The sequence below is a fragment of the Hoplias malabaricus genome, chromosome 18 (assembly GCF_029633855.1).
Source record: "Hoplias malabaricus isolate fHopMal1 chromosome 18, fHopMal1.hap1, whole genome shotgun sequence".
Classification (NCBI taxonomy): Eukaryota; Metazoa; Chordata; class Actinopteri; order Characiformes; family Erythrinidae; genus Hoplias; species Hoplias malabaricus.
In genome coordinates this window covers 29325386-29326323 of record NC_089817.1, presented here as the reverse complement: position 1 = coordinate 29326323, position 938 = coordinate 29325386, and positions in this window count along the sequence as shown.

Sequence of the window (938 nt, the reverse complement as noted above, 5' to 3'; positions counted from 1 at the left end):
CACATCCGATTGCATCCTGAGGGCTTTTATGGATAGGTATGTGGGTGTGTGTTTGTGGAGGGGATTTTATTTTGGAAGGGATTTTTTTTTTCTTTCTCTATTCGCAAATTACTCAAATGCCTCCTTCCCCGAAAGTGCTAGTCTCCTCTCCTCCTAGACGCGATTGCCCTGTTCCACAAAGAACCCTAGCAGGTGCATTACGTGGGCCAAATTACATTTGACTACTTTTTGTTTCTCCCTGTTTGTTCGGGTACGGCTATCGATTCCTGCGTGAACCCTGCTCTTTCTCTTTGACTCTCTCTCTTTCTCTTTCTCTCTCTCTCTCTCTCTCTCTTTCTTTCTCTTTCTCTCTCTCTTTCTTTCTCTTTCTCTCTCTCCGTCACCTTGAGAGCGCAATCATTTGTGGAACGTGGGGGATCCACTTACCGTCGCATTCAAAACCACATGAATAATGACAATGTTATTTGAAGCAATAGAAGCCGATGTCAGCGTGGCGCTGAATGGTGGAGATGTAGGACAGATGTGAATGAACACTTTTGTCCCATGAGCCTCTGCTCTCTGTGCTCTCTCCGTGCGTCAGGGGCATTTCAAAGCCATGGATCACATTACACATATCACACAGCAACCAAATACACCATGTCTGGAATATGTTATCAATCTGCTCAGCGCTGGGATTGTTATACCTTCATATTTTATACTGCGGTATTTCAAAGGGATCATCCCGAGCTAAAGGCCCTGTCACTCATCCGCTCGGCCTTTGGGAAATCTAAGATATTTCCTGCTTTTAAATGGGAATTCCTTGGATTTTTCCAAAACAGCTGCATAATTCAGTCCCTGAGATGTAAACAAACTGCTTCATGTTGTTGGACAGCGGCTCATCCGGCGTTTCTTCTGAAGTCAAGGGCTTCGCCGCAGTAGCAGCCTCTGCTTTACTTGCA